The following is a 20,888-nucleotide window of genomic DNA, read 5'->3' as shown; positions in this document are numbered from 1 at the left end:
TGGGTGTGTGGGGGAAGCATATTCCAGAAAATGAAACAGTGTGAAAGTCCCGAAGGAGGAATGCCTGGCATTTTGGGGATCAGCATAGAAACCCACATGGCTGGGGCAGAGTGGGCAGAGAGGGGAAGGGGAGGTGAGATCGGGCATCACAGGGACAGGCACAGTCGGCTTTTCTAGGGCATGAAGCAGCCTTGGGTTTCACTCAGTTTGGAAAGGTGAGTGCCTGGGAAGTTGTGAGCATGGCAGTGACTTCACTTGATGCATCCTTTAGACAGATTCCTCTGGCTGATGCCATTGACTGAATGCATTCAAATATAGACCCACATCATAGGGGCACAGGAAGAAGCACAGAGACCTGTTAGAAGGGGATTTGAGGAATCCGGGCTGGAAGTGATGGGGCTCGATCCAGGGTGGTGGCAGTGGTGATAATGAGAAGCAGTTGGATGGTGATGTATTTAGGAGATAGAGCCGAAAGTCTAAAAGATTGGTCCGGGGTTGTGAGAGAGGCGTCATGGATGATGGCAGGGTTTTTGGCTTGAGCAGCTGGAAGAATGCAGTTCCCCTCCAGCTGGGATAGAGGGGGAGGCAGAGTGGGCTTGAGGGTGGAGAGAGGACCAGGAGTTGAGCTGCTGAGATGCTAATTTTGAGATGCCTGTTCTGTGTGCAAGTGGAGATGGCAAGGAGGCAGTTAGATGGAGGAGTCTGAAGTTGAGAGGGAGGTGTGGACTGTAGGTATCAAGTGTTGTTAAAAATGAATATTTTTGAAGCCATGGGTTTTTTTTTAATTGAAGTATAATGAATTTACAGTATTGTGTTAGTTTCAGGAGTACAGCAAAGTGAATCAGTTTTTTTGCAGATTATATTCTGTTATGGGTTATTACAAGTCATTGAGTAGAGTTCCCTGTGCTGTACAGTAAATCCTTGTTGCTGAACTATTCTATGTACAGTAGTTTGTGTCTGTTAATCACATACCCTTGATTTCTCCTTTCCCCCACCTCCCCTTGTTAACCACAAGTTTCTTTTCTGTCTGTGAGTCTTTCTGTTTTCATATATGTTCATTTGTATTATTTTTTAAATTCCCCATGTAAGTGATATATAGTTTTTGTCTTTCTCCATCTGACTTACTTCATTACACATAATATTCTCCTAGACTTGACAAAGATTATCAAGGGAGCATATCTGGAGAGAAAAGGCAAACCAAGGCCTGAGCCTGGGGCGTTCTGACCTAATGAGTTCAGGAGGGAGAGGGCTATCCTGCAAGGACAGAGTAAGGTTGAGGCAACCTGAGCATGTGCACTCCTGAAGCCACGTGGGGAGAGTATACAGAGAAGAGTTGATCTGCCGTGTCCTCTGCTGCTGAGAGAGAGAGAGAATGAGGACTGACAGCTGACCTTGGAGTTTAGCAGGAAGGAGGCCGTAGGCATTGGACAAGCAGTTTCCGTGGGCAGGTGGCTGTGAAAGGCAGACTGGGAACAGGAGAAGTGGAATTGGCTACTTCAAGGTATAGACCCCCCTGGAGAAAAGGGTGTAAAAGGTGGGGGGAAGGCAGTATCTGGCAGGAGGGTGGAGTCAGGGGAAGCCTTTTGTCTTGCCTTGTTTTGAATTTAATGAGAGAAATCATGATATGAATGAACAATAGAATGTTTGCTCTTTTTGGAAAGATGCAGTAGCTGGGAAGAAATGCGTGATGAGGGGAGTCGTAGAGCAGAGTCCTCGAGTGCAGGGGCTGTAATGGGGTCCAGGGCACAGTGGGAGGGTTGGCTTCAGGTGGGAATGTGGACAGTTCACCTGTGGAAAAGGAGAAAGGAGGAGGGGAGAGGTGGTTGTGGGTACTGGTAGGGGCAGAAGTGGTGAGAGATGGGGGTGATTTCCTCCGGTTTCCTCCACTTCCTCTGAGAAGTAAAACGTGCTGTGATGAGGCGGCAGTGAGGATGAGGCCAGGGTGCTGGAGGGGAGCAGTTGTGGGGGGGCTCTCCTGGAGGGCTGGGCTCCCAGCAGCAGGAAGTCTGCAACAGGTTGGTGACCGTGAATGTTAGCTGGGAGCAGGCAGGCAGGAGGGGTGTGTGTGTGTATCTATGAGTGTACAGCCACTTTCTCCCGCATGACTGCGGGTGTTGATAGTTGTGTAGTTGGATTTACCAAGAGAAGTGGTTTTTGCCCAATGAGTGCAGTGGACTGAGAGAGGAGCATGAAGGAGCTGCCCATGTGTCTGGGATGTAAGCGGGGTCGTGAAGGAAGAAGAGACATTGGGGGTGTGGACAGTATGAGAAGCACAGGATCAACATAGTGAGTCCCGGGGGCCCAAGTGCTGTGGGCATCCAGGTGCCAGAGGGCACGCCTGGTGGGGGTAGGACTGCCAGATGGTAAATACCTAAGACTGAGATTCGGGTGCAGTTGCATTACTGGTAACAGAAAAAGACCCAAAAAAACCAGTGTGAGAGAGCAGCTCGGGCGGAGAGACATGCACAAGGAGGGAGTTGAAGGGTCTCTGGTGTGCAGTTGGAAATTACTAAGAGTGAAGCCAGACATCAGGTCACAGTCGATGGAAACGAGGGGGGTGGCATAGAGGTTGATAGGTGAAGGCAACAATATTTTTATGAACATTTTCCCTGATTTCAAAATTTCATAGTGTCTGCTACTGCCAAAATAAATAAAAACACATCACTAAAATCCATATTTATTTGAGTACAATGGCAAACTGTGATTTTCTGTTTTTGTACTGATCTATTTCTCATTAGAGTCTCTGTTAAGTAGGATTTTTTTTAAAAAAGCTGTCTTTTTGTTGGAAAATTGCCCAGAGTGATTTTAGTTTTATTCCAAAGAACTGGAATTCCTTGGGGGTGGTTGTTACTTGTCACAGGTTGGGTGCCAGAGAAGCAGCCTCTGAGCCAAAAGTGCATGTACAGAAAGTCTAGAGACTGTGCTTGGCATCAGCCCTGGTTCCCAGGGAGCAGCCCCTTGTGACTGGCGCTGATGCAGTTCGAAGTCTTCTCTTTCACATAACCAGGAAGCCTGGGCCAGTTAATTCAGAGCTGGTGCACCTGTGCAAGGAACCAGACCGCCCCCTTCTTTCCTGCTGCAAAATCCCTAGTCTGTGACTTCAGTCTTCCTTGTCACAAGATGGCTGAACAACCTCCAGCCCTGTCAGGAGGAAGAAGGTGAAAGCTAAAAGGTATACACCCATTAACTCAGCAGCTTAATCAGAGAAGTAGTCGCTGTCCTGGAAGCCCGGTGTTGGAAATTTTTGCTTTCATCTTACTGGTCAGAACTTTGATCCTGTGCCCCTGCCCCCCACCTCACCCCGGGTGCATGGAGTCCAGGGAGAGGGGTGTTTTTAACTGGCACATTGCTGCCCGGGGCAGAATTTTAGTGGGGAGGAAGAGGAGGTTTGCAGCTAGCAGTGTCTGCCATGTGGTGATTTTCCTTTTTATTCTAAATTAATTTTCTTTGACTGTCTACTCTTGTGTTTTTATTTTTAGATTAGTATGTTTGTTGTCACAAAAGGAATAGTTGCTCATTATTTAAATTCAAAAATACAGAAAAGTAAAAAGGAAGCAATAATTTAGTCAGAAACAGCTGGTGTCATAGTGGGTGAGCCTCATTCCATGCCTCTCTTGTGTGTGTCCTTCTGCAGATGGAAGGAAGCAGGGATGAGAGCTGGAAGGAAGGAGACAGGCAGGCACATGGACAAATAAAAATGGATGAAGCATTTTATAGGAACAGATCACACTTTATCAGTTCTTTTCATTAAAACATTAGGTTTCATTTTACTTAAATCTGTAAGAAGAAAAAGAAACTTCATCCTGAGAAATGTTACATCCCAAAAGGTCCTTCAAGAACATAGATTATGAAAACCCCTGAAAGACTGCCAAAGCTGTATTGTTATTTTTAACTACTTTTTCCAATTTTATACACGATCAATTTTCCCTTCTATTAAATACGTAGTAAAACTCTTACATTGCCCACTCACATGACTCCTACCCATTTTTGTTTGGGTTTTTTTTAATAAGTATATTATTTATAACTTTATTTTATATACTATATATAATGTATGTGTCATATATCATTATATATATTTATGTATGATTATATTATTTACAATTAATATATTTATTATATTCTCTCCAGCGGCTGTAATTCCCTTAAGCGTTTGAAAGTGGATCTTGGTTCTGGTTATTACAGAGCCAGAACGCCTTTCACCAGTCCATTAGCCATTGCTCCTCCATTCTGGAATTATTTTGATTGCCCTATAATTTGACTGATTTTTTTTAATCCATTGTTTTTTTAAGAAGGGCTCAGAAGTCCCAAATTCTGCGGTGTTTTCATGTTTGAATTTCATATCTAAGCAACTTTCCTTTCCTGTATAAAAGGAAAAGATACTGTCCATGTACTATTACTGAAAAATAACAACTTAGAGAAATCAAAATAAAGAACTCAGGAAGGGAGAATTCTGGTGTGAAAGCACTGGCTGACCGCAGCTGGAGCAAGAACCACCTGCCACACTCCCGCCGCCCCGTCCTGGGGAGAATCACAGTGCTGGTGGGTCTGACCCCTTCACTGGCCACGTTACTGGTTCTCCAGTGACTTGGAGGGATTAATGGCCTGATTTTACATTGACTGAAACAGATCCTTTATGAATGCTTTAAAAGATTTCTACAGAAAACCTTCTAAATCAAACTGCCTAATTAAATGTGATTACTGCTCTATAAGGAAAAAACCTGGAAAAGATTTGAAGGAAATCTTGGGGTGAGGTACTTTTGGGTACTTGTTTTTTCTTTTGACTTTTCTGTAGTTTCCAAATCTTTAAGAACCACTTATTTCACTTTTAATGAAAGAAGTAAACTTTGCATTTAAAAAGTTAACATCCTAAAGAAATTATATTAAAAATATAAAATTTTAATTCTTCACTTACCTCGAAGGCAGTCAGGGAAACGTTCACTGGGGGTCAGTTCAGGATCTGCAGGGTTTGAGTACGGGCCTCCAGATCTCTTCTAGGAAGTTCCCTGAAACTTTCTTTTTGTATTACTAACTGAATAATTATTGGCCTTAGAACTATTTCTGCTGTTTGGGGATTTACGAGGTAACTTAAAAGCCAAAAATTTGACCAAAATATACATGAATAACATTTTTTTCTAATGTGATGAATGATATCACAGTATTAGAGCAGGATTATCATTTATTTCTTTAAACAAACTTAAACTTGTTGTTATAGTTTCCATGCAATTTATATTATTCCAGTGATACTATACCTTGATATACTTTATATAGAAAAATGTCCTTTAAAGCCCACTTAATCTGAAGTAAAATTCTTCATAAAGTTATCAGCTGCTCTTTGATGCCTCTTTTAGATATTTTTAGTTATTTCTGTGAACATTTAAAAGACTAATTTATTTAAAAATGACAAAACCTGAAATTATCCTGATCCACATTCTCCTCACATTTATTTAGCTCCATGTGTCATTGGACATGAGCCTTGGGTCAGTTGGCCTCCGTGTCAAATGGAGTAGAAGCCGGTTCTGGGCAGGGGTCCCGCATGCAGGGTCCTGCGTGCAGGGGGACAGCTGTGTGAGGGCACTTGTTATGCACCTGCCTGCTGTGAGATCTTCACTTGTCTTAGTGCTCCTGTTGTATTAGTGATTCTTGTTACATAATTGCCGAATACACATTCAATGTAGTTTGTATTTGCGGTGCTTTTATCCATTGTTCATGACATTTAGGAATATCTGGAGCAGGACTCACCAAGCCAGCAACTCCAGCCTCCAACGGGGAAAGCTGCGTGGCTCCCTGAGAAGTCTGCAGGCCCCTCAGAAACTGATGCCTGTGTTCAGTTTCTGAATGTAGGTGTTGAATTTCACAGTAATATTCATAATGGTTGTATGGTCTATAATTTTATGTTAAAATTAAATTATAAATAATGAAATTTCTTCTGCACTGAGTGATACTGTATTCACTCACTCTTACTGAACATTTATTGATTTTCTTGTGTAGTAGAACATTGTTAACCGTGTCATTTTCATTTGTGTTTTTTTTTCCCTAACCCACTGTGTTCAAATCTAATATATAACTCTACATACCAAAGTAATGCTTTTCCTTAAAAGCATCCTTCAGGCTACGGTGGTGGGAACAAGGAAGCAAAACTGATTATGTTTGAAAGAGTTCAGGAAGCAGAGGGAAAATGCAGAGGGGCACAGGCCCTTGGGCAGCGGATTACAGTCACATTCTCAGAAAAAGAGCGAGAACTTTGGAAGATAAGATGGAGGAACTACAGAGACAGCAGGAGGAGGAACTATTCCAACTGAGTCAAGACAACTATATTCTTCGAGCCAAGGTACTAGACACATTGTCCTACTTTTCCTTTTACTTATGAAAAAAGAACTAGTACTCCCTGCTAAATGCATTGTCACCCTCTGTCCCTGTGGCTCTTTGACTTGATGTGTTTGCTGCCAGTGACTTGGTTCCCGAGAGTGCCTCCCATCAGAAAAGCCTAAATCAAACCCCTGGGGAAAAATCAGAATTTAAACTGGCTCATATTGATCCTTCTCTTGTTAGTAGTCCTTTTTGAAAATAAATCCCTTAGTTCACGGTGGTGACCTTCAAGGAAGACAGAGTTTCAGAAAGATTGCTGTAGAAGGGCTAAGTTCAGAGAATGACACTGTGTAGCATTTCTGAGTTAATTACATCATCAGAGCCATCAGCACAAAACATCCTGTAATGAATTAACTGTCGCTGGTGTTAAACTAATTCCAGTGTGGTTGTAAGAAAGTTCTAGGTCTGTGAACCTTGTGTTTTCTTTTATTCTTCCTCACTTCATCATTTCCTTTCCCAAATAAAATAATTTCTGCATTTTCTTAGTGAAGTAGCTTTGAAGAATCAAACAAGAAACAAAGGTGGTTGCCTTTTGAGGAAACATCAGCTCCTGCCACAGAGAAAAAATAAAATCAAAAAAAGAAATAGGAACAAGAGACACTTGTTCAGGGACGTCAACAGGTAGGGTTCTTCAGCACATAATGAGTTTGTTATGAGATCCTTTGGTTTTGAAAATAAGGCATTTAAAAATATTTGTGTCCATTTATCAGGTAATGGGAATTCTGGCAATATGAGGAAGTAATCATTTGGTCTGTACATTTGTCATGGGCAGAATTAAAGTGGTTAAGAGCATGGGTTCTGGATTCAGAGTCTGGTTTTAGGCTTGGCTTCACTACCTGCTGTGCAGCCTTAGGCAAGTCACATCCCCACTCTGAGCCAGTTTTCCCATCTGTGAAATGGGAATGAGTCTGACAGTACCTGTCTCATAAGAGTGGTTGTGAAATTAAGATAAGACAGCGCCTCATCTCCCGGAGCCCTGCAGCAAAGGTGGGCTGATTCTGCCCCCAGCCTGCCTGCCAGGGGAGCCACCCTTCCCTAGTCAGAGTTAAAATACTATGTATTAAGGGAGTTTTCACTGGTGTAGTGAGCCAGGGGCCCAGAGGTGCCCACGGCCCCATAGGAAACCAGGCTTCTGAGAGTGCAGGGCCTACGCCCTCGCTGTTCCTGAGGGACACGGGGACGTTGTCAAAGCTGCTGCTAAACCCGCTGGTCAGGGCTTGGATGGGCTGGCAGGGCCTTCCATGGGCTCGGAGAACAGAGGCCTAGCAGGCTTTCCTTGACTACCAGTTTTCTCTTGCTTTACACTTAAAAGCCACTTGTGTGACATTAAAGCCACATTAGGAAATATATATATTTAAATCATAAAAAAGACAGTGCAGGCCAACCTGAGTGCCCTCCACACAGTAACCAGTTAATGCGTGTTGCCTATGACTAATGTTATAGGCATGTTTCCTTAGAAACTGTCCTATTTTTCTTTCATTTTTTGTAATGATTTTCAGTAGATAATATTGGCTAGTTTTGATATTATATTCAGAAATATGAATCAGACATTAATTTCCAATGCCCTGAGATTGAAAAAAATGTTGACTTAAAATTGGGAGAAAATGTACGTGTCCTGTAGAAGTCAGACATTTGTTCTGTGTGATGCATCTTGGTGACGATAACCTGACAGGCAGGCAGGACAGGTTTGGTGATCTCCAGCACGAGCTTCACCTTCATTTCCTCCCCACCACCCCACCCCCTTCTGTCTCATTACCTTTTTCTCCTTTGACAGTAGTAGCCTAAGCCTTGAGCCTGCCAATAAGAAGCAGTTTCACTCCAGGGACATCCAGAGAAAGTGCTACTGCATCAGAGATGACAGCATTTACTGCAAATGAGATAGTACTGATTTTGCAGGACACACGGCCCTAGAGTTACTGAGAGCCATCCAGACCCTCTGCCTGCAGTTCTGAGCTTGCACGGAGCATGGCGCTTTGAGGAACAGACCCATGAGTATGCCAGCCACCCCTCACACACACACAGAACACAAAACTTGTGTATCAACATATGTACATATTTTTCTGGGTTTCAAGAATTCTGCAGAATTAAGCACAGACTATCTGCCAGGCATTAGGCCAGGTGTGGTGAGACAGTTCAGAGTTTCATTAGATTCACAAAGGTCCTTGGTTTTCATCAGACTCTTAATTTTAAAGAGGTTAATAAACCAGAGCATCTAAGCACAGATTGCCACTGATCTCACTGTCTGAGTCCCTCTTTAGCTCAAGCCAGGTTCTGAGCTGGGTCTAGGCTTTGCTTTGCCTCATCCTGATCTCCTGGAAACACCTAGTCTCTACCTCCTTGCTTGCAGAGAGTTCCAGAAACAAGCCTGTCTACCCACTGTGGCTCCATCCAGTTTCCTCACCACAGAAAGATGGGCCAAAAACAGAAAAAAAGAAGGTACAAATGTCACCAAGTCCAAACTCATTCTGCTCACTGCACAAAAGCCAGTAAGTTAGGAGACAGGGTCTTGGGGCAATGAACAGTTACTTTATTTAGAAAGCCGTTCAGAAAGCTGGCAGACCAAGAAGATGGCAGATTAAGGTCCTGGAGAACCATCTTCCCCAAGTCAGAATTCAGGCTCCTTTCCTACTTGCTTGGTTGTTGCAAACTTCTTGACATAAGAGTTCTTTGTTCTTGGAATCCTGTGTTCTTGCAGCTGTCCACGTAGGTCAGATCATGGTGCCCCTGTAAACTTCCAACAAAAGAAATGTTATTTTGTATTCTGCAACTTGTTATCTTTATGTGAATGGAAATGTGTTAATGTCCTTAAAAGTCAGAGCCTTGGGAACAGGCTCTCCTCTATATTTCAGGCTATTGGCAACATTGTTCCACAAAAGTTGCAGAGATGGCAAGACTGAGCCTAGAAAACAGAGCACAGGGTTAAAGTCAAAGGAACAGATCTAATATGGAGTCGGGTTCTTTTTTATCACACAAACAGCCCCCCTGGCCTTTCCATCCCTGATGTGCAAAATCAGGACGTGGTTTTTCCTGCAGTCACTCACCCGCTTACCCCTGTGAAATGCAGTACATTATACTGCCAGGCTCGCTGGCTTTGGGAAGTTCTGCAACTTTTTTGTTTACTAAGCATTTGGAGCATTTTGGAAACAGTTGTTTTCAGCTAGCAAATTGTATTCTGAGAAAATTGAAAGTTTGAAAAATGTTTTAAAGCTTACTCAAAAACAAGAAATTTAAAGACTAAAAATATTTAAAGGATGTATCTTTCATGAGCACATATGCTAATGTTATATAGATCATGCTGACAACTACAATGTAACTTTCTATTTATAAAAAGGAAAATGAAAAATTGTATAATCAAGTGAAAGATCTCCATGAACAAGAAAAATGAAGAGTGAATGTTCAAGGAAAACCAGAGCTTATTCAGCAAATTAGCATCCTGAAAGTAAGTCCTTTTTAAATTCTTAAAATCAAATCAATTCTTTCTAAGCATTTTATTGTTATATTAACAATACATTTAGTTATACTTGGAAATTTTAAAAATTTTACATTGATTTTCAGTTTTGTAACTCATGTTTTTAGTTTTCAGTGGATTTTCTTTTGGCATTAGACAACTAATACATACTTCAGTATTTTCAGCATATTCATATTTGAATTTGACATCAGTTTTAGGAAATTGAACAGCCCTCTTGATCCATCATTAAGCCTGGGACACTTATGTAATGCATCTCAGTAATGATGCTTTTAGTAATAATAGTAAAATAAATATACAGTATCATTTACTGTCTTAGGTCGGGTTCCAAACAAGTAGACCCTGAGCTGGGGGTCCTTGTGGAGGTGACTTCCTGCAGGATAACTCTCAGGAGAAGGGGAGCGAGAGATGCAACATGGGGGTGGGCAGGGGGAGGGAGGTCAAGTGAGACCGTGGTCTCAGCCAGAGGCTGGCGTCATTCTTCCCTCACCAGGAAGCTCAGGAGAGCAGACTGCACCCCAGAGTTGGTCCCCAAATGAGGCAAGTGGGAGAAAGCCATTTGTGCCCCCCAGCCAGTCAGGCCCTGGCTGAAGTGTGCTCTAGGAAGTGGGTGGGTGTACCTCTAGGCCAGGGGTCAGGGGCTGCCATTTGGTGAGGATGTTTCTCCAGAGGAGGGGAGCCTCAGTGGTGAGAACCAGCACTCACTGTGGCAGGCTGGCAGAGCTCACTCTGTAAGGGATTTTGGATGTTACTACACCCACCTTTAACATGTTAAGTGAAGGAGCTGAACCAACAGCCGTGGGCAAGCTAGGGTCCTGCCTTCTTTTAAGAAGTGACTAACCATTTCACCAAAACATGCAAATAGGACTGCTGTCAGAAGAAACTTCTTTGGCTGTGAATGTCATGTATGTTACACATACTCACATACTTCTTCCATTTTTCTGTAAGATAACCTAGGGCATTGAGGCAGGGCTGCTGTTAGCTCACACTGATCTTTCATGCAAAATAGAAAAAGACACATATTGTACAGACAAAGCTAGAAAGTACACAGGTTGGCAAGTGAGGGCCCTTTTGAGTAAGTAGGGGGGAAAAATCTCCTTTCCCTAGGCCAAGGCTAATCTGCCTAGTTCTGAAGCATGACGATTTACATCTGTTTCTTCCCAAATGCTTCAGTAAAGTGTTTCAAAATTTCACATCTTATATTGCCTGTTTTTTAAAAGAGAAGATCTATTCCAGGGTCCAAAACTGGAGCTCTAAATAATTTTCACAATGAAATAAATGATTTCTTTAGTACATTGGGGTTAGATGATCATATATGGAGTCCTAAGGTCCTTTTATAATGTCTCTGGAAAAACAGAAAAATTGATTCTAAGGTTCAGGTAGTGGACTGTATTTGGTTGGTTAGTTTCCATGTGTCTGACTGGCAATGTGTGCTTCTCAGAAGGGAGTCTAGAATGACATGACAGGGGGCACAGACCCCACAGGAAAATGCATCAAATCTTTGTGGGACATTGATTTGTTTTTTTCTCTGAGAATTGGCAGGAAGTATTTTTATATTCCTAATAAGCCAGCACTCTGAGGGTTTGCATTCTTTTAGATCCCACATCAGCTTTTCCCTTAGAGTGTACTCCTCACTTAGTGTTTTGCTCTTTAGAGAAAATAAACTTTGTCTTCAGTGACACAGAGTTCCACTGTGAGTTAGTTTTGAAATTTTAAGAACTGAATATTTTATATTGAAAGGAGTAAGGACCAGAGTGGTGGAAGATCAGGTCAGAGAGGCAGCCAGAGGCCCCTGAGTGTGTATCACAGTAAAATCTTGAAGAACCTCAGTAACTCTCCTGAAATGACATCCACCGAAGGTGACACAGAAGATTCAGCAATGAAATGATGAAGCCAAAACCCGTGCTAATACAGGGCTTTATGGGTGGATTTATTTTCTTGGTAAGGCTGGGTTTTAAGGTAGTGTGAGACAAAACTTCTGACAATTTTTATTTTGAAACTGAATTGTATCAAGTGTCCTGCCATGAATCCGAGAATTCCTTCAGCAGTTCTGAGTTGAGCCCCATGTTCATTTACTGAGCATCTGCCCTCTGCTTAGTGCCATCAGGTAACCAGGTGGTGACATCAGTCTCGGTCCCCACAGAGCTTGCAGCTTGTTAAAGAGAAAAGGCCTGCACACAGGTCAGGGTCATGGGAAACAAAGCACTGAGTGCTGTGCTGGAGGGACATGGAAGGTTCGTGCGAGGGGAGAGGTTATCAGGAAGAGCCGCACTTGAACTCAGTCTTGAAGGATAAGTGTGACTCTGTGAAGCAGAGGAATGAGGATATTGAGAGTTGTGTGGAATGTTGGGCCAAGCCTTTTTTTTTTTCCTGCATTTGTGACACAAAGGTGAGCAAAATCAAGTTTTGCTTTCAAGTAAATATATACAGTGTCAGGTGCTGATGAGTGTTTTGAGAAGAAAATAAAGCAGCACACCTGGGGGCCAGGTTGGGGGCTGCCATTTTAGAAAGAGGGATCAGGGAAGGCCTTCCTGGGGCCGCACCTGAGCAGAAGTCCTGAGCCAGTGCAGGAGTGAGACACCCGGCTCTGGGGGGCAGAGCTGCAGGCAGGGGAAGCAGTCAGTGCAACCACCATGGGGTAGGAGTGTGCTGAGCATGTTCCCAGCCAGCCAGGAGGTCTCTGCAGCTGGAGTGGAGCAGGAGGGGGAAGATTTGGGAGACATGCATCAGAGGAGCAGGCAACACTGGGTTGTGCGACACTGAAGGTCATGGTAATAAGGACTTCAGATTTACCCTAACACAGGGGAGCCACCAGAGAGTTTCAGATGAAGGAGTGATATTAATGGACTCTTCAAAACAATTCACCCCTTCTTGTGTGGAGGGCAGACAGCAGGTGCCAGGAGTGGAAGAGGCGGGCTAGTTAGGGGGTCGTCATCATCTGGGAGCAGTGAGAGCAGTGGTGGGAAGGGCCCTGCGGCTGTGCTGGGCACATGCTCAGAGCTGGCTCCGGCGGGCTCCGGGAAGCTCGTCATCATTTGGAGGGGGCGGGGTAAAATCAGAGCTGAAATTTAGGAAAGATGACCAGCAGCAGAATAGGATGAATTGGGTAAAAGAGAGCCTATACCACAATCTGTCGTGATTAGGAATAAGTTACTTTTGTATTTCTAGGAATATCAAGAAAGAGAAAACAGGTTTATTGGAAGACCTCAAAAGACTGAAGCAAGCAAGCTCTTGAAGCAGACTTGGGAAAAACGAAGAAAGAGAGAGACCAAGCCAGAGAGCAGGTGCGAGCACCACAGGAAGCACGCTGAGCTGGGATGAGTACTTTATACTCGTAACTGTGCTGAACTTGAGTGTAATTTATAGCAACTAATATAAGCAAAATGCTATTCCTAGAAGTATATTGTAATTTTAGGAACTTTTGAAAATTAGTTATTAAGAGGTATGTACATTTGATTGGTTTCAGCAGCAATAATTGCAAGAGTTGAAGAAACTCAAAAATTATTTTGAAGTCGTGGCATTGTGTGCGCAGCTGTTTGCAGTCCTCCCAGCTGGACTGTGACCTTCCAGGGCCGGACACCCTTTTTATCCCTGGGCCTGACACATAGCTCTCAAGTGTTTGACAAGTGAACAGACAACACCGTGCTGTGTTTGTAGAAGACACAAGGGTGAATATGGCGTTCCCCACCGGGGAAAACAAAGGAGGAGTAAGGTAAGAATGCAGAAATGTTTAATATTTAAAAAAAAAATTAGAAATAAACAGGAGGTTCCTGGTAAGGGTTTCAGGGAGAAGAAGCATTTGAGCTGGGTCCTGGCAGGTGGAGGGCCTCAGGAGGAGAGGAGGGAGGCCATGCAGCTGTGTCTCGTGGGCGTGTCACTGAGCAAACCTGTCCTGGGGCGCAGGCGGTCAGGGCACGGGGCTGGAAAGGTCGATCAGATGAGCCCTTATTGCCAAAGGAAGGCTCTTTTCTCTGTGATTTTATGATCTTCAGTGTAAGATATGTACAAATAAATTCCACTAGCATGTTCGTAAGAAATGTACTTTCCTCTTCTGCAAAATACACTAATAATAATTGCTCCCATCATGTGTTTGTCGTGTTAAATAAAATCATACAAACTTTGAGAATTCAGACTGTGAACGCAACCTTCTTTTACTAACACACTATGCTGTGCAAAACCTAGCTACATCCATTGTTTGTTTGTTTGTTTGTTTTTGCCCCTTATTTTTTCATGATGCTTTCATTAAATAGGCATTGGTTTTCATGTGAAATCTTTTAATTTAGTTATTTCCATATTTTGAAAAATTACATTCAGGTTATTGAGTTACTTTACCTTATAGGTGAAAAATTATATGAAATAAAAATTTTGGAAGAAACACATAAGAAATGAGTGGCCTGCAGAAAAGATTACAGCAGTGTGCTGAAAACAAGGAGATTCTGGGTAATGATACAGTTCAGCTTAAGAAAGCAACAGAATAAACAAAAGCTGACATCTGGGGTGATAGATGGTTCTAGAACATGCTCCTGTAGATGAACACTGTTCACCAAAATAGTCAGCTCGGAGACTTGTGTCACTGAACCACTGCTCTAAATGCTGTTAATTAAAACAGCTCATTTGGGTTTGGTTTGCTTTACTTTGGGTAGTCTGTTTTAGATTAGACTGAGAATACAGCCCACTGTCCATATCTAGGGGCCCCCTATTCAGCAGATTGAACGAACTGTAGATGGAAAATATTCAGAATAATGGAAAGTTTCAAAAAGCAAAACTTGAATTGGCCACAGGCTGGCAACTACTTACATAGTATTCACATTGCCTCAGATACTGTGAGTAATCTAGAGAGGATTTAAAGTACATGGGTAGGAGCACGAAAGATCCGTGCAAGTCCTCTGAAATTTTATACAAGTGGTGTCAGAATCCATGGATGTTGGTATTAGGGGGAAGTCCTGGAACCAGTGGCCAAAGGTTACCAAGGGATGACTGGAAGCCCAGGCTCCTGATCCCAGCCTGGCACATCCCCATGTGATCTGAACCCTGCCTGTACCACAATGCCCTGGTCACTCTCCTCCAGCCCTGCCAGACTGCCCTCTTCTTCTGGAACAGACCAAGCTCACTGCACTTCATGTCTGACCTCTAGAAATACCCATTACAGTCTGAGCATGGCTCTGCTTCAGTAAGGTGGGCTGCATTGCCACTAGAGAAGACAGGATGGAGGTTCCTTAAAAAAATAAAAATGGACTTACCTTATTATCCAGCATTCCCACGCCTGGGGATACGTCAGGAGAAAACTCTAATTCAAAAAGTCACATGCACCTCAATGCTCACAGCAGCCCTATTTATAAAAGCCAGGACGTGGAACCAACCCAAACGTCCATCGGCAGGTGACTGGATAAAGAAGTAGTGGTCTACTGATGCCACAGAACACTACTCAGCCATGAAAAATGTAAAAGAATGCCATTTGCAACAACATGGATGGACACAGAGATAGCCATTCTGAGTGAAATAAGCCAGAAGAGAGAAAAATGCTGTATGATACCACTTCCATGCGGAATCTAAAAAAAAGACAGCAATGAACTTAACGACAAAAGAGGAACAGACCCACAGACATAGAGAAACAAGCTGATGATTACCAGGGAGGGAAGGGGGTGCGAAGGGGTAAATATGGGAATTGGAAAATTGCCCCTCTTGGGGAGTGATGGAAATGGTAGCTATCTTGATGGTGGTGATGGTTTTCTGGGTGTAGACATCTATGAAAATTCATGAAATACTACACGTGAGCTGTGTCTAATTTATGGAACAGAAATCTTACCACAATAAAGGTGTTTTTAAAAAAAGAGATGGGCTGCATTGTGTCCTATGTTTCTATGTGTCTTCAGGGAGTCCTCGAGAGGGCGGTGCTGGCCTTCCTGCCAACATGATGACATGAAGCCTGAATGATCCATTGATGGGAAGAAGATAAGAGCCGTGGTCACATCTGGACCCCAAGCTTAGACATGGTGCACGGGTGACATTTATCGACAATCTGGCGAGGTTCCAGCCAGAGCTCGAGGCCGGGGAAGCAAACCGGGAGTGGCACTAAGGAGCATCGTGGCGCAGAGGCTGGACTGGGGGCCCTCAGGCTCCTCCCAGGAGGAGCCTCAGGGTTAGGGAGGTGGCTAACGTGCCTGCTTCGTGTCACCAGCAAGTGATGCCACCTGTGGAAAATCAGCTGGAATCCTGAGCTGGGTCAGCCCTGGGTGACGCGGTAAAGGCTCCTACCAGAGGGGGCGCCAGACGGACAGTGAACCAAGCAACAGGCTGCTGAGTTTGGGGCCTCTGTTTATCGTGCTTTCCGTGTCTCTCTGCATTTCATTGTCACCCAGAGGAATTGGGGCAGTGTTTCGAGGCTGATGGCCTCTCGGTTCCTCATCAGCCTGGCAAGCCCCCCAGCCCTGTCTGGCCAGACCTTGGCAAGCGCCTTCCCTTGTTCTAACAAAAGCCTTCCCACCCTCGCCTGCGGTGAGCTTTTGTTTTCTTAATTGATGGGAATGAGGATACCTTACAGCCTCCTCAGGCCCTTCCTTAGGGCTTCTGCCTTTAGAACACGGGAAGGGGGCCCTCCCCCAACCCGCTGCCCTGGGTCCTGCACTACAGAGGGTCCCTCTGGCCCTGACACTCCCTCTGGCCACGCCCTCCATGGGGTGGAGTCAGCAGGGCCAAGGGGACACGCCCATTGGCTCCACCCCATGCTCTGGAAACCCAGGACCCCGAATGCCCTGCCCCAGCAGCCCCTGACCCACTTGTAGTGTCTGCATTGGGTCTCCCCGGAGTTCAGCTCCCCAGGACTCACACAGAGGCCAATGGGCAGCTGTTGGCATGGAGGGTATGGACAGAACCCAGACGTGAGGTCTGAGTGTCCCCCTGTGCACATCCAAGGCCACTTGGGGCATGGGATGGACCCAGCATTGGGAAGAAAAGGGTCAGGCTAGTGGTCAGAGACTGGGAATTGGCTCTCCCCACACTGTCACTTTCTGTGTGGGACTCCCCTGTGTCTGGGAATTGTAAAGTTGAGCCTGGCCTTCCCCCTTCTAATGAATGTGTCGTTGTAAAGGCAGGAGTTTAGAACCTACTGCACTTAAAATGTTGACATCTATAGGATGGGAACTCCCAGGTATGCTCTGGCCCTGCACTTCCAAATGTCCAGAGCAGTTCTGTTGGCTCTGCTGAGACTGCAAGAGGCAACGACCATCTCCAGAGAGGAGGGGCTCCTGCTTCATGCTCCGAAGTCAGGAGCTTCTGAGCGGACGAAACAATGGACACTGAGACCCTCGATTGTAAGTTGGTTTAGAGTGATGCCAAAGGTGTGTGTGAGGTGTGTGTGCGTGCGGGCTCGCGTGCACCTGGGGACGTGTGTGGTACGTGACAGTGACTTTGCGTGTGTGTGCGCACCTGAGGACGTGTGTGGTTGTGTGTATGTTATGGGTGTGCGTGTGGCACATGACTCCGTGTGTGTGCATGGGGATGTATGTGGAGCAGAGGCAGTGTGTCTGCACGTGTGTTTGTGTGTACGTGCATGCATTAGTTTTAAGAATAGCAGAAGCTGTCCTTTAGAAGTCTGAAGTCGTAAAAATTGTATGGTGTTCCTCACTGTATAATTCAAAATGAAAATAATCTTCAATCACCAGAAATGTAGTCCCCCCCGCCCCGATTCTGATTTTCCCCCCATATTGATTACGTCTTCATTTGACTGATGAGGAAACTAGCTTAGAGATGTTAACTGACTCAGCCAAGGGCATGGAGCTCACGAGCCCAGGGCCAGGACGCAGTCCAAGCGGCGCGGCTTCAGAGGCCTGGAGGCCTGCTCACGACCGCACGTGGCCTCTTGGCCGGGGGAACAGATTCTGATGGGCCGGGGCCAGCGTGCAGGCTGCCCAAGCCACGGACTCTGCAAGTCAGGTGGAGAGTACCACACAGCAGACGAGGGTAAAGGGCTGCTGAGAAATAAGATAGGTTCCTAAATCTTTGATGAGTAAGGAGGCCCACTGCTCAACCTCGATCCCTTTGCTGGTGGCTAACAGGGACCAAGGCCCACCAGAGCGCTCCTGGGAGCTGCCTGCCGAAACCTGGAACAGGACTGCTCAGGACTGGCTCTGCAGCAGGAGCAGAGGGAGGCAATGACGCCACCTGGTGGACATCCTGGGTAGTGGCAGTAGGAGGCCTAGCAGCATTGGTATGGAGGTGGCAGGACGAGGTCCTAGGGGATGATCATTTCCACATGTCTTAAAAATCATTGCTTCATATATTTTATCCATCTTGGAATTTATTCTAGCATGGTAAATATGGTCTCCGTTACTCCTTCTTAGCTGAATTGATGAATTTTTTTTGAGGTTAATTTTCTCTTCAATGATTTGGAAGCTGTATTGCCTTTTAATGAAAATTCTCTCTACATTTTTATAAATCATCTCTAAATTCATAACTCTGTATGTAATTGGACCAGTATTGCTAGAACAGTCTCAAAAATGAAATCATCTATTAGATCTTGTTTCTCAATCATGATACATTTAGCATATTTTACCTCTCTGCTCTTCCCAATTGTGTGTGTGTGTGTGTGTGTGTGCGCGCGCGCGCGCTACACTTACTGCTTTTTAGACAGTTGCTTTAAGTCTGTTACATTCCCAATGAATATATAGGTATAAACATCTTGGATTTCTTTACTCACTACCACTACTTAATCCCATGTCTTTCCCATTTTTGAGTTCTTTACTTCTTTCCCAATCAAATGGACACATGATTGGCTAATTTTTTTCGAGCGGTGGACTTGGAACCCTTCCCTGTCTATACGCAGCTTTATGTTCTTGCCATAACTCTGCTTCATTGAGAAGCATGTTTTTACCATTTCTCAGAAGGGCTTCCACTTTGAACCACTAAACCATCACCTCACTCTTTCTCTCCATGCTTATTCCTGAAAAAGTGAGCCCTCTACTGGAGTAAAGATGCTTCCCGTCAGAGATGTGTGGCTCCCAGTCCCAAGGTCCAAAAGAAGAGAAAGGGAAAGATTCCTGGTTCCGATGGTCCCATTTTGTCAGCTGAGAGATCTAGTTATCCGTGTGTCTGCGTTGGAATCTGCAATATCTTGCCTCAGAGTTCCCTTTTTCTGTCTTACTAGGGGAGCCGCATTAGCTGAGGTCAGGGCGCTCTGGCCCTTGTCAGGATCCCGGTGCTGAGGCAGCCCCTTCCCACCACCCCCACTCCTTGTTCTTTTGATTGTGCAAACTGGGTGCCAGCCGTGCGAACCCTGTACCTGGCAGCCAGGATTGCCCCCTAAGTGACGTGTCCCCATTTCCTTGGCGTCCCTCACTGCTAGCAGCTAGCTCAAGGAAGGGTGCGATCTGACTTCCACTGCCGTCCTTCCTCCTTCCTGTGCAGGCGGGTCCTCCTTTTGCTCTAGTCGGCCTGAAACCTTCTTTCCTGCGCTGCGTCCGCTGAAGAAATGCCTCAGCGTTTCCAGCCGCTAGAGGGCGCTCTTCTCCTCTCTTTGGTCCCCTTCAGCACTTACAGTGGAAATTTAGCAGGTGGGAAGGGCTTGGGGGTTCTCCGTATCTAGGGGCGCCCAATCCAGCAGATTCAACTAACTGTGCGTTGAAAATATTCGGAAAAAAACAGAAAGTTTCATAAAACAACACTTGAATTTGCCATACACCGGCAACTACTTACATAGCATTCATGTTGTGTTAGATATGGTGAGTAAGCTAGAGATTCTTTTAAGTACACAGGAGGACATAGCGAAAGAGAATGTGAGAATGAATGTACGTGTATATTCATGTATAACTAAAAAATTGTGCTCTACACTGGAATTTGATGCATGATTGTTAAATGTGTATAACTCAATAAAAAAAGTTTGTATATATGTATAAAAAAAGTACATTGGAGGGTTCACATAAGTTCCATGCAAGTCCTATGCCATTTTATAGAAAAGGCGTCAGCATCCATGGATGTTGTCATCTGTGTGGAGTTCTGGAACCAGTACCCCATGGTTACCAAGAAATGACTGGAAGTCCAGGCTCTATAACCAGCCTGGTATGTACCCACGTGGTCTGAATCTTGCCTGTACCTCAGTCTTCCGGTCACTCTCCTCCAGCCCTGCCAGACTGCCCTCTGATTCTTGAACAGGCCACACTCACTGCACTTCATGTCTGGCTCATAGAAATACCCATTACTTTCTGAGCATGGCTCTGCTTTAATAAAATGGGCTGCGTTTTCACTAGAGAAGGCAGTGTGGTGGTTCCTTTAAACCTGAAAATGGACTTAACTCATGAACCAGCCTTCCCACTCCCAGGCATGTGTTAGGAGAAAACTCTAGTTGTAAAAGTCACATGCACCTCAATGCTCACAGCAGCACTATTTATAATAGCCAAGACATGGCAGCAACCCAAATGTCCATCAACAGGTTACTGGATAAAGAAATAGTAGTATATTTAGACAAAGGAATAGTACTCAGCCATTAAAAAGAACAAAATAATGCCATTTGCAGCAATATGGATGGACGTAGAGATAGTCATTCTAAGTGAAGTAAGCCAGAAAAAGAGAAAAATGCCATATGATATCACTTATATGTGGAATCTAATAAAAGACACAAATGAACTTAACTACAGAAGAGAAACAGACCCACAGAGATAGAGAAACAAACTTACGGTTACCCTGGAGAGAAGGGGATGGGAAGGTATAAAGATGGGAATTCGAAAACTGCCCCTCTTTGGGAGTGAAGGAAATGTTAGCTATCTTGATTGTGGTGATGGTTTTCTGGGCGTAGACATCTATCAAATTCATCAAATAGTACATGTGAAATATGTGTAATTTACTATACAGGAATCATACCACAATAAAGGTGCCTGTAAAAAAAAAAAAAAACAGGAAAAGATTGGCGGCATTTTGGTCTACGTTTTTATGTGTCTTCAGTGAGTGGGTCTTCAAGTGTCTGGTCTGCCATATTTTTAGACCAGAAGTGCCCTCCTTCCCTTTTCTTTGATAAACTGTCAGTTGGTGGCATTTATTCCCATGACTTCAACTTCTTTCTGTCCAC

At 44.5% G+C, this 20,888-nt stretch overlaps 1 long non-coding RNA gene across 1 annotated transcript; it reads left to right on the top strand.

Moving 5' to 3' along the window:
• The first annotated feature begins 6,089 nt into the window (after positions 1-6,089).
• Positions 6,090-13,116, top strand: LOC141575859 (uncharacterized). The gene is made up of 4 exons (XR_012503831.1): positions 6,090-6,328; positions 6,853-6,987; positions 9,698-9,805; positions 13,001-13,116. It is a non-coding gene; the product is annotated as an uncharacterized LOC141575859 (long non-coding RNA).
• Positions 13,117-20,888: the final 7,772 nt, after the last annotated feature.

Source organism: Camelus bactrianus, chromosome 33, assembly GCF_048773025.1.
Source record: "Camelus bactrianus isolate YW-2024 breed Bactrian camel chromosome 33, ASM4877302v1, whole genome shotgun sequence".
NCBI lineage: Eukaryota > Metazoa > Chordata > Mammalia > Artiodactyla > Camelidae > Camelus > Camelus bactrianus.
The sequence above is the reverse complement of the archived record's forward strand: the minus strand, read 5'-3'. Positions and strand labels throughout refer to the sequence as shown.